At 39.9% G+C, this 19,100-nt stretch overlaps 1 long non-coding RNA gene across 1 annotated transcript; it reads right to left on the reverse strand.

Moving 5' to 3' along the window:
- Window positions 1-367: 367 nt before the first annotated feature.
- LOC148037078 (uncharacterized) lies at window positions 368-1,962 on the reverse strand. The gene is made up of 2 exons (XR_015690776.1): window positions 1,784-1,962; window positions 368-711 (listed from the first exon to the last, which is right to left on the reverse strand). It is a non-coding gene; the product is annotated as an uncharacterized LOC148037078 (long non-coding RNA).
- Window positions 1,963-19,100: the final 17,138 nt, after the last annotated feature.

Here is a 19,100-nt window from a genome sequence, read left to right on the forward strand (position 1 = left end):
CACATATTCCAATTTGTGATTAGAGGATCCCCTTTCACAATAAAATAATTTATCCCCTTATTTGGAATTTTGAGATTTTGTTTGAAGGTGGGAACTTGCTAAGCGAAGAACTTAGTGTCATTATTATTCCATGGGAATGTGTTCTTACATTGATACTATATAAGTTTATATTACAAGATATAGGCCTTATACCAACGTTCAAAACGACGAAAATGTTCATAAAGAAATTTGCCCCCATCGTCACAAAAAACGTCGGTATTAGTGATGCCATAGAACAATCGCTATCAGTGTCGCATTTACTGACGCAGATAGCCACGATAATAGAGACACTTTGCGACACATATTGCGACGCTAATAACGACGCATGTAGTAAATTTGCAATGCTAATAACGACGGTAACAGAGAAAAAAAATTTATGGCAGGGAAGCAAGCTGCTCTGCCACAAATAACACTATGTGCTTTATTTGGGTCATACAAAAGAGTTTCAGTAATGTGTACAATGCTCGTGTAAATGAAGGCAAAGTGTCCTACAAGATCGTGTAATGAAAGCAACGGTACAATCATGGCAAGATACTACTACCACATAGAAAATGCCTACAGAAATCACATGACCAAAAAAGAAGAGTATGTGAGCTCCACGGATCCAAGGGCGAGCTATAGATCCTCGACATTCGAAACCTCGTCCCACCGCAAAGGAGCATTGAACGGACTCTGCAAAAAAAGAAACAAGTACATATTAGTCCACCATACAATAATGTATTTTAATGCTAGGATGGGGTTGCTTGTTGTCAAGGCAACCCTCTCTTCCCTTGCAACACTCATTCAACCTTGCAATACTAGGTGATGACAACTTATGCCAATATGTATAGTTCAATACTTGCTACAAAGGGTGTCATCTAGGTCCTTTGAGGGCATCACCAATGCCTATAAACTTTTAACAACTTGGTTATTGATGGCAATGATGACATGGCCAAGTGTTGTTGTGCATGCATGTGGTCTTGTTAGTTAGGGTTGAGGGCTTGCAACTATGAGTGAGGTCCGCCCAATGGTGACTCTAACAAGCATTCAAGCTACATTCATCAGCCTCATACTTGGATTCAAGGAGGGGCCATTCACATGCACTTGGTGGACAAGGGATTATTTACAAGTACCTTGGTGGAGAAGGGGTTATTTAGTAGCTTCAAGACCCATTTACTACACCTATTCCTAGGTCTTCTCTAAATGGTGTGATTCGTAGTGCTCTCTTGTGTTAGTTTTATGTATGTTAAGCTTAACATATGGCAATTATAAGCTTTGTATGATGTGCTAGTTCTAGTACACAAACATGCATACAAAAAAAGAGAGAGTTGGGAGAGAGGGAAAAAGGGAGAGAGAGAGAATTCTAATGTACCCCAACTCTAATTGGTCAAGGAAGGAGAAGAGAGGGAAGTGAAGTTGCCATGCTATACTTCTCTTCCTTCACAATATCGCTTTGCTACAAAGTGACCTATCTTTCTTAGAACAAGGAATGCTAGTCATGGAAATTGAAACTTCTAAGGGATCTATGACATGATAATCTGCCTTTGGTCGCGCACACCCCTTCTCCATCTCTCAATCACATCGTTTGAAGCTTTGCAGTGGCCATTGGTAGGAGCACTAACCAACATCTTCAACCACAAGCAAAGCAAGCATATAAATCATCACCATCATCATGAAGCACGAGTAGATTGTCATGAGTGACACCATGAGGAGGACATTAAGCCACAATAGCAATAACACATTCTTGATTTTGAGAGAGAAATACCATTGTGTGAGAGGTCCCAAACGAGTGCGCCTTGCCACCGGGAGAGGTGGAGGAAAAGAAGAAGGGGAAGCGTGTCCTGGAAGAGAAGGCCTTGTGCTTTTGTTAAGGGCAAGCGGCATATTTTGGCCCCTTCGCTTTCGCAAATGCTTCAATCATTCCGTCAATTCTTGCCATAGAGATCAGAGATCACTCCGTCAATTATAACGGGGCGGCAACTCGCACTTGCTCCCGTCAAGAGCCCACAATCATCCATCCATCCAGCTGGTGAGCGTCACCTTCATTCACGAGACAACGTGTGTGTGTCCGTTGTTGCTTTTTGATCCCTCAATCAATCACAAAATGCTTCTCTTCAAGCACGCAGGTGGATCCTACCTGCCACATGGGCCCGCCTTGTTATTAGTCCCCCCCTATTTTGCATTGTGAGGCATCCAACAGGACTCGCATACTATAACCTCACTATCATCCAACTTGTGTACTCATGTCCCCTTAGGCGTTGTCAACAAAAGTACCAACCATCCTTGCACATTTGAATGATTTGAACAACCTCATTATCATCAAGCTTGTATGCTAATGTCACCTTAGGAACAACAGCACCAAACATTCTTGCACATCTGAATAATTACTTTGTAAACTATGGATGGTTATGAGCTCAATGAAGCCTTTATTTCTTGATAGTGGACTCGTGATGGATGTTTTTCAAAAATGATGCCTTACTATTGCTTGTTAGAGGTTCATACCTCTTGCTTATAGTGGTTCATACCCCTTTGCTTCACCACTTTCTTCTTTAGGAGACTTCATGCAAGCCACAAGTTGTTTGCAATCAAGTTTGCAAACAACTAGATATTTCAAATCCTAGATATTTGGCGTTCTACACCATGGAAATTTGCTTCATTACTTTGTTCAATTTGTCAATGTCTTTACACATGCCTTTGTGGAATCCCTCTAGTAAGGTCCCAACTTTTGTTTTATCACTTCAATATTTTCCATCCATTTAGAAGTTCCATGAGACAAACTATTTGTTGGAATGTGAGGGTGCAAATCCCAATGGAGATTTATGGATTTGACACAGCTGGAAGACTCTTGGGAAGGATGAGAAGAGATAGCTAACAACCTTCAGGAATTTGTTTACATAGATAGGGTTTGATCACAAGAGGTTGAGGGATAGTAAGTGACTAGTAAAGGACTTGCAAATCGCATCTCCCTATGCATCTATGTATCCTAACCATATCTCAATACTTTTTCACACAAAAACTCTTTGAAGATAGTAAAAAGCCCTTTGATAGGTCTATTATGTCTTTCTATAGGTCGATTTGAAAGGTGATAAATTGGGGGGTGACTTCCATTCACATCTTCATGTGTGTAATGTACCCACCTTAGCATCTTAGACATTTAAAATAATAGTGATTAATCAAGCATGTTGCATATGAGTGAGCTTTAAGTTTAGCAACACTTGGGGGTCTTGAAGACCTTATTTTTATCGACTTTTTTTGAGGAATTGATAGGAATTCTTGATAGAAAAACACAAGGATTGAATTTTATCATTTTTTAAAAAATCAAACATGTAAAGTGAATTATAGCATGGTGTAGCTTATTACCATGATCATGATGTTTAAACATATTTGAATTCTGAGTTCTGGATCAAAAGTTATGGCCCTTTTAAATTTTGTCCAGTGTGCAAGAATTTTTACATGTGAGCGATGCAAAGCACGAAAATGTCACTTTTTTTCAACCCCTAAATTCATAAAAATGTGAATAATCTCAAATTTGGGTAAAATCTCTTGAAAAACCATGACATCACCTTGCTTTTACATTTCGAGGAAAAGCATATGTCCTACCATCATCAATGATGTAAGCTACTAATGCTAAAAGAAAATCCCCCCCCCCCCCCCCCCCACCCACCCCCTTTCTAGCACCTCCTTCTTCCTAAAAACTATTTAAGAGCCCCCTAGAACACAACTACAGATACACCCAACACACAACTCTCTTAGAGAAGGCACTACTCTATAGGCGTGGGTGAAGCTGGAGTGTAACTCTCTCACACTCACAACTTTTTCCTCTCTTCCACAATTCTGTGGGAATTTTGCCATTTTTATGAGGAAAAGCATACACCCTACCATCATCAATGATGTAAGCTGCAAACACTATAAGCAAACCCTCCCCCCCCCCGATTGCCCCCCTTTTCTTTCCCAAAAGCTATTTAAGAGCCCCTTAGAATGCAACTACAAACATGCCCAACATACAACCCTCTTGGATGAGACATTGCTCTACGAGCTTGGGCAAAGCTAGAGGGTAAATCTCTCTCTCTCTCTCTCTCTCTCTCTCTCTCTCTCTCTCTCTCTCTCTCTCTCTCTCTCTCTCTCTCTCTCTCTCTCTCTCTCTCTCTCTCTCTCTCTCTCTCTCTCTCTCTCTCTCTCTCTCTCTCTCTCTCTCTCTCTCTCTCTTTGCATTTTCCTCTCATCCACAATTCATTTCTATGGCATTCAAAGGCTCTCTCTCTCTCTCTCTCTCTCTCTCTCTCTCTCTCTCTCTCTCTCTCTCTCTCTCTCTCTCTCTCTCTCTCTCTCTCTCTCTCTCTCTCTCTCTCTCTCTCTCTCTCTCTTTGCATTTTCCTCTCATCCACAATTCATTTCTATGGCATTCAAAGGTTGCTTAAACATTCCATGGTTATAGTGTTGTAAAGTTCAAGAGTCGCTTGTGTGGCATTAAAAGGTTGCGTAAATGCCCAATTGCAAAGAGACTCCTTTTGACATTAGGACACCCTAATAAACTTTTGTGGACTTGTGACTAATGCACACATGAAGAGCCTTAACCTATTGTAATGGACACATCAAAACTTTTTGTAATGGACTTCTTTACTAAGATACATATTAAGGGTCTTTTGTATTACTTGTGAAAATTATGAGCTATAATCTCGTTAAATATTCACTTGAGTGGACTTGATAACAGAATCTTCAAGTGAAGAATATGTTTTGAAAGGTAAAGCAACTACAAAATATCTTGGTTGGGGTCCATACATGTCACAATTAGAACTTTAAGAATGATAAGCATACATTAAGATATCATAATATGCAGGTTTAATAAAGCACTTCTACAAATCACTTCACACATGGCAATTTCCAAGTCCTACTCTTTAATAGACTAATGCTCAATTGGTTGTATAAAGGTTTAAAAAGTCTTCACTATATGGCAATATGCACTAGTGATATTATAAAAAGATACTATGTTTGTGAGTTTTATGAGGCCACAATAGTAATGAATGGGCCCATGCGATTGTTTCTAAGGGGAACATGTGAAGATGTGGTGTTGGATTTAAAAGTCACTTTTCAATAAAGTATAAATATGCAGAAGTGGTGGCTAGTTGATGTGGAGCCTAATTGTGTGGGAATCTGTACGTAGAATGAGGAGAGAAGTCTTTCAAAAATAGTGTTCTAATTGTGTAACTAAGATCCATGGACCACCAATAAAGTTTAAGGCACAAAAGTAGATGCAAGACAATGTGTCTTTTGGAAGTGTTTAATCATTATGATGTTTCTTTCATTTATTTGGAGATGGCAAGTTTAAGATTCAAGTTATGTTTTTGGCTTGTTGCCTTTCTCACATGCTTTGTATATCTTGTATACAAAGATGTGTGTGTGTGTGTGTGTGTGTGTGTGTGTGTGTGTGTGTGTGTGTGTGTGTGTGTGTGTGTGTGTGTGTGTGTGTGTGTGTGTGTGTGTGTGTGTGCGCGCAAACAAGTAGACACAAATGTATACACTAAAGCTTAATGCTTTTTGTGTGCTTTCTATCTCACACGTGTGCAAACAAGTAGGCACAAATGTATACACTAAAGCTTAATGCTTTTTGTGTGCTTTCTTTCACTCACACACACGCACGCACACACACACACATGCACGCATGCACACACGCACGCATGTACGCACGCACCCCCACACACACACACACACACACACAAGCATGTGCATGAACGCACGCACACTTAGGTATAAATTTGTTATAGGAATAAGTCTCATCTTCATGTTAAACCGTCACTAGTAGCTTAGTTGCATTCTACAAGGAAGACACTCTACCAAAGTCAATGCATCCAAAATGATCCTTCACATGTAACTTAAGATGAGGCAAAAAGAAGCACCTCTTTCATTAATGGTGGTTTTCCAAGTTCATCCACACGAGAGGGTGACTAATCCTTTGGTGGTTAGAGAAGTCATAAATTTGAATTAGCAACCAAGAACCACTTGTCATCTCAACAATACACATGAGAGGCAATACAAAAATGTGGACGACACCCAATGCACTAACCACACCGAATGCTTAAATTTTAGAAACACTTATTTAAGGATCAAGCACAATAACATGGCAAGCATGTTTGTGGATGTGCATGTGCACACACATACATGGTTTATAAAACAAACATTTAAATACCTACTCCAAGCATCTATACATTTCCCAAAGTTTATAGTACAAAGGATGTCTTTACCTCTTTTTAAGAAAATGGTCACTAAAGGGACATCCAAAAGTTCCCATTACCTTCCTTCCTTAATAACAACCATCTTCATAAGGCTTAGTTATACATCCAATAAAATTGTTAAGTTTTACCAATCTCAAGTTGAATTGGTGCAATGAGTTGATGGTTTTTCTTGAATATAATGAGATGAACTTTGTTAATATTAGAGATGGGAGATTTTAGATAAAGATGTTTTAAGCAAGCTTGTTTGGAAGACCTTATTTGGAGCAACATTAGGTTGCATAATTCTACAAAGATTCATTTATGAATTTAAATAAATTTTGTATAATTTAATGGAAACTTATCACTTCACATTGTTTTGAGGTTGTTATAATGAAATTGTAAATTTTCCTTAGGTTGCCAATACAACTAATGTTTGATTAAAAATTAGGTGGGGGGATGGCATACATCATATTGATTGCATATGTGTGATGAGTCCATCACACATATTTATGAATATTGGTCTAAGGGACAAGACTATGATTGATTGAAACAAGAATGAAGTATGGGACACATTTTTTTGAATTAGTTTATTTACTTTGAAGACACCATAAATGTTAATATAGGGTTAAGCCATCTCAATTGGTACACTACCTTGTGTTCTCTTCATAGTACCACTCATTAATATAGCTATGGGGCCTCCATTTTTCCTATTTTAAGGTGCTTAGAGTGTGCTTCTACATACCAGCACACAACATAACAAAACTAACCCTTCTCATCACTAATGATCATTGTAATTACATTCCTTTGCCTTTTAGAGTTCAATGCTTTCAAGTAGAAGGTAGAATGGTCTTTTCCTTAGATGTCCATTTATATTTCATCTACTCTTGCAGGCTCCATCGAGGAGCTTAATCACCTTCTTATTCCCCTCCCCCCCTCCACTCGACAGTCGACTGGGGGGATAAGGGAAATAACAAAAAAAATTGTCATTTATCCAATCCTTAGAGGCCATTCATATGCAAAAGGTGTAATTAGATTGGCATTCAATCTCACTAGAAGGATATATGAGAGTAGCGACGGCCATTTCCAATGCAAATTAGCGGCACAAATAGTAGGGAAGGCCACCTAGACCAAGCATTCATGTCTAAGGATTTCTTTCGAGTTGAAATGCACCACCTAAAGCTAGGAATAAAATAAATATCCTTTGCACAAGATCTCTCTCTAACCAACAATTCCAAAAGGGTAAAGAAGAATCCCCTACCCACAAACTGATATTGGATGTGTGATACCTTGGCTTTAAAAGTGGTAGCAAAGACATATTTTGAACACTCTCTCTATCAGAACCTTGGATATGAAGTATAGGAAAACACTAGTAGTAGAGTAAGAAAAATGCCTTTGCTTTAGCTTTCCTAGTGAGAAGGCTAGAGCTACATGCACCACTTTCTTCCCTTCTTCTTGCATTGATATAATCTTTCAATCAGCCAACACTTTGAGACCTTCCATAAGCCCCACTTCCATCTTTTGCATTTCAACCTAACTAGTTCTAGCTATCCCAACATAGTCTACCTCCATGGTATCTCTAGAGGTCCTTTGCAGTTTGGGTGCTTCATTTATTACACAAATATATATGCCCATTTCATGCTCCAAAATTTATTTCTTAGTATGTCATCCTTGCATGCAAGCATTGTTGCACATGTAGTGGAAGTAGTCAAGGGATCACTCCTACAAATGAAAGTGTATCACGTGGGTTGAATAGAAGGGACTTTAAAATTACGTTTTTTAGACATTGCTTACATATAGAAGGGCATCATTTAATGGAGATATTCATAGGTTGAATAGGAAAAGGGTGTGTTTTATTTTTGACAAATTTACAAAGAAGGGGTTTTTGAATTAGGCATTGAGCACACTGATAGTAAGGGTTTACATATAGTATCATGCAATCGTATCAAGTTGAAACATTGTGATGAAGATGTTTAAGACATTTAATATTTACACAACTTGTAGTCTTAAAATTAACACTATATTAGGGAGTTTTGGAATTTTCATATACTTTGGGAATTTATAGGATTGTCAATATTTGGTCACATGGTCAAATTGTTACCCCCTTGCTTGAAAGTGAAACTTACTATATAGATGATAGTACCAAGTTCCATCTTCAAAAAAGGGATTAAGATTTAGCCACATGGTCAAATCTTTATTTCTAATTTGTAGTCTTAAAATTGGCAAACACATGTTATTTGACAAAGTTTCACTACATGGTATAAAGTTCAAGGCTTTTGTATCTACTATAAGGTAATGTTTGAGGTGAAAATACGTTGAATATATTGATATTTTAATACAATCTACCTATAATAATAGACTAGTGAAACATATGTTTTTATTCCAAGAAAATTTTTAATTTGTATATTTTTTCTTCTAGAATATTTTTATTTCTTTAAGATGAAAGAGCCAAAGAATGACATTGGTCCTTCTAAAGGTAAGTTTTGTTTTCTAGAAAATAGGAAGTCTATGGTGAGATTAAAAGTGATGTGATGCACTACATGATCCATTTCTTTATGTTAGATAATTTGCAAAACTAAGCATATAAACATGACCATAAATAGACCACACACACACACACGAAGTGTAATGCCATGATGCGTGGAGTGTACTATTTATTCCAATAGAATTCTTCTCACTGCAAATGAACTCAAGCATTAGCTTGTTGGAATATGAATGAGGTTTCAAATGTTAGGTTCGAAAAAAAACACATAAACAAAGCCTTAAGACTTGGCCAAAAGCTATAAGACATAGATTCACATTTTTGTGGTGGCATCAAACCAATAAATAAATTGGAACGCCTATTTGAGACTTGTCTCATTGCAACCCATGCCCTAATTTGTAAAAAAGCATGATGTAAGAGTTGGTTTGATAAACACGTCAAACAAAGAGACTTTGGACAAGGAGACTTAGTCTTGCTAAAGTTTGTCAAGGGATACAAGCAAAAAATGAACTTTACGGGACTGGGACCTTTCAAGGTTTGCAATATCAATAGAATAAGGAATGTGAAACTTGAAAACCTAGAAGAAGAGGGCATAGTTTCTTTAATGAAAGTCACATAAAAAAGTATTGCCATCTGTTACATCCACTTCATGAATCTCCAATGATAGAATCACCGATGAATGTGAGGGTTGCAACCATCACTAAGCTCGAGGAGGCGAATGAGGAAGTGGTAGCACCAGCCTACCTACAAATCACCATAAACTCCCAAAAGGCATATACCCTTGATGCACTAATTGATGAGAGAGCCAATGCAAATATCTTAACACATGAACACTACACCACCATGGGTCAACCTCAATTGCAACCAACCAATGCAAAACTTAGCCCATTTGGGGGCACTCCTATCTACTTTTGGAAAAATGAAAACTAATGGTTTCTATCGAGACTAAGAGCCTATCCATCATCTTTTACATGTTTCTTAACAAGTTGAGTGTTGTTAAGAAAGCATTGTTGGGGCTTGTGTTTAAAAAACAAGCTCATTGTAATGTTGACTATGTGTTGTAGCACATCCACCTTACCATCGGTAATGTTAGAATAGTAACGGCTTTCAGTAAGGGAACCATGGTTGTCCCAAAGCTTGTAGTGCCACCAGTAGCTAAACCTAGTGTCAACCCTAAGGAGAGGGGTAGTACATCACAATCTACTCCCATAGTACCTTCATAGCTGCATTTGGTAACCACACCCAAAGCTATGGTCCAAATACTCAAGGAGGTCTCTAAGCATGGGTCTCACGTGCTCTAAGGCTCTAGCTAGGGCCTCTATGATCAACAAAAAAAAGGAAATGAAATGAAGTGAAAGGAAAATCAAAAAGCAAATAATCATCACCTTGTGAAGGCCTAGTAGATTCCTAGGGATGAGTTAGGACTACTCGAGGCTCCGATGCCTTATCTTCATATAGGGGTGATGTCTAGCTGGAAAATAATAATAATAAATAAAGATGTTTTGAGTGAAAATAAAAGTGAGTGGAAGGAAAGAATATTTAGTGTTGCCTTGCGAGGGCTTGGTAGGTTCTTAGGTGTCGAGACAAGACCTAAGACTGATACCCTGTTTTCCTTAGGTCACTACGCACAACTCGCGCCACAAGTATCAAGTCTAGAAGTATTAAAAAATGATGAATCAAAAGTGTTTGAAAATGAAAGACCAAGCTATAGGAGTCCCTGCCTAGTAGAGGTTCATGGTTGAGTTGTCCTTAGTATGCGGTAGGTATAGACCACCACTCAAAATGACCTCTTTTGGATAATTCTTTTCAGTAGCGTGTCTATGTTGGAGCACTTGGGTAACGACTAGCTTTGGATCTCTATTAGGTTATACTTGGCCTCTCCCTTGTGGGTTTCATGCCTTGATTTTGTCAGGGGGTATGGTGAGAGCTGGTTGTGTGCTTTGTTGAGTATTCTGCTTTGTAGCAGCTTGATGCTCTTGATAGTTTCTTTATGTGTAGATTGGTTCATGGATTCGACGGGCTGAGACACCCTATCTTGTGATCACCAATGAGAATGGGATTTAAACACCAGAAAGTGTTGAATAAGTATCGAATGATGCAAATTTAAAGCGGAATTCAAAAATCAATGGAATTGGAAAATGCATATGTGACAATTTTAAGTGGCCATGGAATTGGAAAATTTTTATAACTTTTGAAAAGGATGAATCTAAGTTCAAAAAAGCTAAAACAAATGGAAGAAGTAGCTGTTGAAGACTGAAGAGAAGACTGAAGTGACAGTGATAGTAGTGAGCTATAAAGAGACACTGTAGTGGCTCTGGTGCCCTTTCATACCTCCCATACCTTTTGGGAGATGCGTCCACGACCTAATAACGATTATTAAGTGCCATTCTTGATTATTGTAGTGAGGAGATGATGTTCTATTGATAGAGAGAGAGAGAGAGAGAGAGAGAGAGAGAGAGAGAGAGAGAGAGAGAGAGTCAGAGATAGCCAATTCTATCAAAACAATGTATTTACTATGAAAGATTGAGAGAGAAAATTATGAAGACATTGAAGATGAATACTATGTGATTGATTTCCATTCAAAAGTGGTGTATTCTTTTATGTTCCTTTTTTTTAAAATGTATTCTATGAAGATGTTGAAGATTATGGTTGATTCTATCAAATCCGTGGGAGATATCTACTATGATGCTACGTGAAGATTTGTTGTTTTCCTTGTTTTGGTCATCAAAAGAATGAAATAACAGCAATGATGTTACAAGATAGATTTTATTACAATAGAATCCCCTTTTCCTTGGTGTCTCTCTTGGAGCTCCATGTTTTTGGTGCGCAGCCGAGAAATCTTGCCATCAACAAGCATCAGAAGAGACTGAAAATGAAGGAAATGGCATTACCAAGAAGAGGAGAATTTAATGGATCCTTGCAAAGTTCTTTCTTCCACTGAAGAGTTGGAGATTCTTATTTCCAAAGCCACTTTGTACAAGAAGTTCATCCCACAATGATGAAAACATATTACCATCATGATGCAAGCTCTATGTGGTGGACTATTTCCTCTTCCTGTTGAAGCAGCATAAATTTGCGTCTTGGTGGCAAATTGTTTGGGAATAAATTGAAAAGCATCCATGGAAGATTTGGCATCCATGGAAGATTTGGCATTCATTGAGAAGTTTCCAGACATCATCAAGTGGGAGATCATGAAGAAGCTTTAGGAGTCATGGTTAGTGGAGGTTCACGAAAACAATAAGAGAAAGAGTTGGAATTTGTTCGTGGATGCTCAACAGCAAGATACATGGGATGCTTGGTGCATTGATAATATTTTGTTTGTCCAATTAGCAACCCACTGGAAGTTGGTAGACAGAGTGTTCTTTACAACATACACTATTGAAACCATCAGAAGCTGGCATTATTATAATGACGGCACAACAACGATCCTAAGAAGAATGAGTTTTGATACTTTCAGAACGGAGTATCTCCCCCTCTCTGTAGCCATTTGAAAGCCAAATTCAGAGATGTTGAAAAGAAGGAAGTAGAAGAGATGTTGGCCAAAGAATTCTCTAGACTGGTTAGGGAGCCATGGTTAGGGAGCCAACCCCTGATGAATGACGCAATCAAGAGACAAGTGTTAGAACGAGTCCAAAGGTACGTGAGAAGAGAGAAGGTAAAAATCAAGGCTAAGAATGAGCTTGCAGCAGAAGCCTCCTTTGACACCCTAAAAGCACTCTTTACAGAAGTCCCCATGGTGACTCAAGGTCCCCTTCCCAGTTAGATTCGTCCTGGAAATATTGATGACAGGCCAGCAAATGTTGTTCCATGGCCAATTTTTAAGGGAGAGTACAATGAAGACCCTGATCTTCATGTAGCAAAGTTTATGCTAGCATGTGTGGCTAACAATGCCAGAACCCCTGAGCATTGGTTAGCAATATTCCCCACCACTTTCAAAGGCGCAGCGTTTCAATGGTATGAGAGACAGGCAGCAGGAACTTTTGGCACATGGGATGACCTGAAGTTGACATTCATCACTAAATTCAGGCATGAAGGTTTTGAAGAGCAGATGCGAGAGGAGTTCATGAACCTAAGTTAGTCCTCTAGAGATAGAGTAGAAGCTTATGTCTCGCGAATATAATCCATCCTGAAGAGATGGACCAACCATCATTTAGATAAAGTGAAGGGACCTCTAATGGGCCGGCACTGGCTATGGACCTCATGCTCATCACAGATAAACCCACCTACACGGCCTCGTGGGCTAGGAGTGTCTATCTGCTGCTAAAGGACGAACTATCCTAAAGCCTAATCTATGTGTTTATAGTTTTGTAGTCCAACGTTTCCCTTTCTATAAACTCCACAGAGGAAGAACCCATACACATTGGTAATAAATGCCATGATAATCACATACATGGGAGGCAACCTCTCGGTGGAATCACCGCGGCCCCACTGCAGCTCTCCTACATCGCAGGGATTGGTCCCTTGATGTGCTGCTCAACATATAGAACAAACAAACAAACTCCACTCTTTCATTTTGAAAGTATTCCAGGAGATACCATGTGTCCTTACCAAATGATCCCCCAAGAAACGAACGTCTATCCTACGGCTTAGCTTACCTTTCCACACTCAAGCGTGGGTCATCATAATCGAAAATAGATACTATGCATCCAGTCCTATATATTCTGATACCATGGTTGACATGCACATGCAAAAGTGGTTGATCGTAAAGTGCTCAAACATAATTTTCAATCAAAAACATGTTGTGCACAACCAGGCTTTCCAATGCTCATTCACTAACTCCTTGCGGCGATGTAAAGATAGCACCGAGACCACACTCATGCTACTATCCTCTTAATTAAAATACAACAAACTCTATGTCATGATATGCATCAGAAAATCAGCAATAATCATCACGCAAATTGCACCATTCAAACACCCCAACCCCCTACGTTTAGGTATTGCTTTTGTTGCATAGGTGTAGAGGTTCATTTTGTCATGTTTTGATGTATGAAAAGCGGTAAATCACAAACTTTGACAAAGAGATAGGGCAAACTGAGACTAAACCTCATGCTTTGCCACTACCATACATCCACAAACAATCATTATATTTTTCCTTGTTTTTGTGAAGCGTATTTCTATTTTTTCCCTTATTTTCTCTATTTTCTTGATTTATTTGTCAATAAAATATGCTATTTTCTGATTTTTCGTGTTCCAATCACTTCAGCATACTAACATTCAATTTATCTTCCATTTTGCCCCCATAGGAACACATTTCACCCACCCAAAACGACAAAACTATCATTTTACTGCTTAAAAATTGCATTTCGGGTTTTACGAGAATTAAATAGCGCATGTTAATCATTGCAAAATCAAAATTTTCTGATAAACAGCAATTAATCATGATGCAACCAGCACTCAAACAAATTTTCATCCAATAAGAACATCATTACCATCATAAAATACCAAAAACCCTTCATTTTCTTCATAAAAATGGTCATACCGTGTTTTTATGAAACGCGAGACGCATTAAATGATTGCATGACTAGCGGACGGAGCCTCCACTACTCTCAATCCAATGCTGCACATCAATCTTCAGCATCTCCATCAATCTCCATCACTATTTCCTTCAATCTCCCTCCCGATTCCTCCTTCAAGATAGTGCACATGAACAGCCCATAGAGAGGAGAGAGAGGGAGGAGAGAGAAATACTAGATTCTGATCTCTTCATTCAGTCAGCCATATCTCGCGCGAAGACCGGCGATATGATCAGGGAAGAAGGAGCATTTGCCGGGCAATGTCTGTTCTATGGGGTGCTTACTGCCCCAAAATCGATTTGTGGGGGAAGGGGGGGAGGGTCCGATTTTTTCGGCCGCTTCAACAGGCGTCGCCATATCTTGCCACGTGAAGAAGAATTGGAGAGGGGGTTAAGGTCCCAAAGGGCACCCCCCTTTAATCTCTCAATGTCCACCTTTTCAAATTTGGCCAATTTTTTGCCTCTTCCGCGTTCGGGCTCCGATTAGACCTCTGAAAAATCCTGTGTGTCCGTCTCGGCATCCCGCACTGACTGGCAGTTCCCGGCATCCCACACAGCAGTTGAAAAAATTATCAAAAATCCACAAGTGTCGCTTTGGCGCCTTTTAAAAGTCGTCTTTCACTTGGTGCTTAAAATTGTCCTAGCTGTAGCCGCCGCCTTCAATGTCGAATATTTTTTCCCTAAATTCTGAATTTTTTGGCAAATTTTAGGCATATCCCGGGCTCAAAACTCCGCTCTCATTGGCAACCATGGAGGATAGGGCGACTCAGCCCGTCGAATCCCTCAACAGATCTGCACACAACAACCAAAAGAAGCATCAAGCTGATACAAAATAGATGCATACTAAAACACAACACAATGCTCACCCTACCCCCTGACAAAACCAAGGCATGAAATCCACAAGGAGTAGGCCTAGCATAATCTGATTGAAGGTCCGAAGCTAGTCACTAACCAACTGCTCCAACACGACCATAGTAAAAAGAACTATCAAATAAGTCGCTAAGTGGTGGTCTGAACTACCTACCTAACTAAGGACAACACACCCCAAAAGCTCCTACTAGGTGAGGAGTCCTATAGCCTGGTCAAGAAGTATTTTCTTTTAGCACATTTCTTCTTTTAGGTTTTTATGTTTCCATACTCGGGCATGTAAAAAGGAGGGAGCTAAGCGTAGTGACCCAAGGAGAACAGGGCATCGGCCTCGGGTCCTGTCTTGGTACCCAAGAACCTACCAAGCCCTCGTGAGGCGACACTTAATCCTTTTCTGACGCTCACTTTTATTTTCGCTCCAACCTTCCTTACTTTCTTCTTTTCCAGTGAGACGCCACCCCTAGGAAGACAAGGCATCGGGCTCGTCCCCAGGAACCTACCAGGCCTTCGCAAGGCGATGATCAACTGCTTATAAATTTTCCTTTCTTTGCTTTTCTATTTTTATAGGGGTTAGAACCCCTTTTTACACACCTTTGTATATATTTATTTTCTTTGAGATATTCAGGGTTTTTTTTTCCTCTCTATCATCATCATTTTTCCTTCGGCAAGCTTCTCTAACTACCTCACAACTAAGCAAGAACTCCTAGAACGGCTGCCTAGCAGGCTAGCAGAACAGGGTCACTAGGATTGCTTTCTAAAACAGGTCTCTCAATGCCTGGCAATGTCTTTACAGGAGGCAACGACTACTCAGCCCTCTCTCAGACATACCTAACCTAAACCTGGGACTTCATGCCTTGGATGCCGGTCCCCAACAAGAAAAGAAAATCCCCTACAAGTACACAGACACATACAGCATAAAAGCACGTTACTCGTAAAGGAGAGAATCACCTGGATAGGGCCACGAGAAGTCTCCGCGCGACATAGGCTCCTTCCAAGCTCTTCTTTGAACCTGTCTAGCACAGGACTAAAACAAGAAACCATTAACTACACCTGTACTAAACAGACAACTGGCCCTCTTGGCCTAATGAAATAAAGCACTAAAACCTTGCGAAACTGGCCCTCTTGGCCTAATGAAATAAAACAGCATAGCACCTACACATCCCTCCCCGAAAAAGTACAGATATACAATAATATGCTCCTTTTCAAGAAGGAAAAATAGGGCTCGCAGCCCTAAGCTAAATGCATAAGATTATGACCCATCCCTCCTGCATATATAGCAAGAAGGAAAAATAGGACTCGCAGCCCTAAGCTTAGGAAAAATAGGGCTCGCAGCCCTAAGCTAAATGCATAAGATTATGACCCATCCCTCCTGCATATATAACAAGAGGCGTACGCATAACATATTGTCTAATCAGTCTATGGGTCTAGGATAACAACGGTAGATGGGTCTCGGCTACTCTTTGCATCACCCATATCAACCATCGCCTACCATATATTGCATGCTATGATAACATTCCCCACAAGCGACTGGGTCCTGTCTCATTAGTGATAGCAATATCCAAACTAGGACCACAGTTGAAGAAAAGGTCTTCTTCATAAGCAAGGTTTGCCAGTGAATCCGCAAACTGATTCCAATAATGTGGAATCAGCTGAAGAGACACTCTCTCAAACTCCTCAAGTAGGGTCATGGCAATTTGATGATACATACAAAGGATGGGATTCCGCACTGTGTATGTCCCATCTAGCTGATTCAAGATCGACTGGGAATCCCCTTTTACTAACAACTGCCAAATACCACCTTGTTTGGCAATATACAGTCCCATAATCAAGGCTTTATACTCTGCCATGTTGTTAGTGAATCCTACCCCAAGATAAGCAGCTAACTTCATCGTAACTCTACGTCGGGGATCTCAGATTACTACTCCAACACTCCCTTTTTTATTAGGGCCCCTGGACGTTCCGTCAAAATATAATGTGTACGTCCACAATGGGTTTACACAGCCTGCCATCATGAACTCCTCTATTCGTAATTATGATAGTCAAAGTTTAACATGTTTAGAGGATGGATTGACGGATCCATCCCACCTTCTTCATTAAACTCAACAGGGATACTTGTCAACATTCGTAAGCAGTGATGGCAGAAGACTTTGATCTCCCACACAAAGGTTCCATCTTCTTGATCAATCACTTTGTATCCTTTGCTCCACCAGATAAGTTTCCCCTGATGGTATCTCTGCTCCAGATATGGGTGCTCCAAATAAGGGATTAACCGCCCCATCAACCAGCTTTAAGCTCTTTTGCAGGTCTCAAATCAGCCCCAGCATGGACCTGCAATGCATTTCTCCGTGTTAGCATACTTAGAAATAATAAGGTTTAATCTTATTAAGATTAACCTTATTTTTAAATTCTACTCCCTACATATCAGCTAGTAGAGCCGTAGACCTATTTTTTCCTATCCTGACAATCTTGTAGGGGCCATCCCATCTAGGTTCCAAATTCCCTGGAAACAGATCCCTGCGTGCATCATAATATAGAACTAATTGCCCTTTTTTAAAGGTATACTTCTTTGCTTTAAGGTCGTGCAACTGCTTCATCCGACTTTTAGCTACCTCCTAGTGTAATAAGCTCTGCAATTTCAGTTCATCCAAGTGGGCTATGGTCGTGAACCGTTCAAAGAGTGCATCCTCGTCTCCCAAAGAGTGATTAATTGTAAACTGTATGGTTGGAAACTCGATTTCGAGGGGTAACACACACTCTTTCCCATAAACTAATTGAAATGGAGTATGGCCGGTAGCTCGCTTGAACATTGTATTGTATGCCCATACAGGCACATACAACTTCCTGTCCCAGTCTCGTTTCTTCTCAGAGACTATTTTAAACAAGATACCCACAAGCTGCTTATTAGTACTTTCGACTTTCCTGTTGGCTTGCAGATTATAGGGGGTCATTTTGTTATGCTTGATTTGCCAAGCTTCAGTCTCAGGCTTTTGATCACTTTATTCAAAAAGTGGGTTCCACGGTCCGACACTAGTTCCTTCGGTGGACTGAAACGGCAGATAATCTGCTCTAAGAGGAAACTTGCAGTCTCTTTTGTATTGTCCTGCCTCGTTGCCCGTGCTTCTGACCATTTAGTAAAATAATCAGTGCTACTATAATGTACCTCTTCTGAGTAGTAGACGACAGGGTGACAGGACCCACAAAGTCAATGCCCCACTTCTCAAATGGAAGGATAGCCATAATAGGCATAAGTGGGTGTTTCCTATTCTCTATGCTGTCATGTCTTTGACAGGTATCACATCTCTTAACGTACTCAAAGGAATATTGGAAGATGGACGGCCACCAATATCCAGCTCTTAAAGCTTTTTGTGTTCTGTGCCGTCAACCGTCAACCGTCCAGTGAAGTGCCCTCCACACGGAGAGTCATGGCACTCTTCCAAGATGAAAGAAACCTCATCAGGCATCACACATCAGTGGTAGATATCATCAACACCCTGTCAATATAGTGTTCCTGCGATCAAGGAAAACTTCAAAGCTTGTTGTCTGATTTTCCTCTTTTCAGATTTTGATAAACCAGCTCTAGTCTCTCCCATTGATAGATAATGCGTGATAGCAGCATACCAAGATGGGATAGAAGCTGTATCAATTTTAAAAATTTCTTCAATATCACTTTCTTCAGCCCAGAGTCTCTTTCGGCTCCCCGAAATCCACAAGGCATTCCACAATACCCTGCAACCACGGTGGCTTACTGTTAATCTCATAATCCAACTCCTGCAAAGTGATTAACCACTTTGCCAAACGATCAGGCGGTTGCAGCTTGTTCATAAGCAATCTAAGCCCTTCCGCCTTCGTATAGAAAACTACCTTCTCATAGAGGATGTAGTGCCTGAATTTTTTAGTCGCAAAGACCATCGCAAGGCACAACTTCTCCATGTAGGTGTAGTTGATTTTTGATATGCCCAATTTTCGACTAGCAAAAGCTATCGGATGATACCACTTTTTCTCCCAGATTTGGGCT

The sequence above is a fragment of the Lygodium microphyllum genome, chromosome 4 (genome assembly GCF_053477565.2).
Source record: "Lygodium microphyllum isolate KBCC chromosome 4, Lygodium_microphyllum_v1.1.10, whole genome shotgun sequence".
Classification (NCBI taxonomy): Eukaryota; Viridiplantae; Streptophyta; class Polypodiopsida; order Schizaeales; family Lygodiaceae; genus Lygodium; species Lygodium microphyllum.